Genomic DNA, 876 nt, shown 5'->3' on the forward strand with positions numbered 1-876 from the left:
TGAATCTTGAACCCACCTCTGCAAGGAGACAAAAGCACTATTGGCGAGAGCACTGGACCGAGACGGTCAACGTGCTGGACATTGGAACGCCCGAGTTGGTAGACACCAACGTTTTATCGGACAGGAGTCCCGAGCGTGGCTCGTGATGTGATCGTAGAGTGGCACGTAATCCACTGAACGCTGATCAAATTTCAAAGCATTCGCTTGATGTCATGCGTGACATGGTCGGCCAAGGGCCGAGGCATCGGAGCGAGGCCCCCTTGATGCACGTGAAGTGGCACGTTAATCACTGAGCACTGCACTTGTTGCGAAGCAGTTGCTGCATGCCATTGATGGCGTGGTCGGACAGAGTCCGAGGCATCTTGGGCACAGCCCTTCCGATGCGCGTGGAGTGGCACGTTATCCACTGGAGGAGGACTGTGAGTTTAGCAGCTCTTCGTCGGATATTGTAGATAGCATCGGAGTTCGAAAGGAGCGGAAAGCGAGGGTGACGCCGGACGACGCAGAATGCGAGTTCAGCCTGGTCTCACCGAAACGCATAACCTCTGTACAGAGGCGGCGACGACACCGTATGCTGGCTGCAAGACGCCGGGTGTCGACCCTGATCCAGGGTGTGTCTACTGCAGACGATGGTTACAGTTATACACCCTCGTCAACGGGACAACGGGGGGGGGGAAGGTGGCGACGTCCGCCTCGAGGCTATGCCTGCATTAGATGCTCTTCTTGAGCTGGACGAGAATGTTCGGCATTGCGATGAAGGCAGGATTTGGCCGAAGTGGTTATTGTACGACCGGACGAGGAGATACACTCGTCTTCTGGATGAAGCTGTCCTGGAAGACACCAAGAGAGTGCTGAACGCACGGAGTGGATCGTCAA

Source organism: Plasmopara halstedii, assembly GCF_900000015.1.
Source record: "Plasmopara halstedii genome assembly, contig: Scaffold_614, whole genome shotgun sequence".
Lineage (NCBI taxonomy): Eukaryota > Oomycota > Peronosporomycetes > Peronosporales > Peronosporaceae > Plasmopara > Plasmopara halstedii.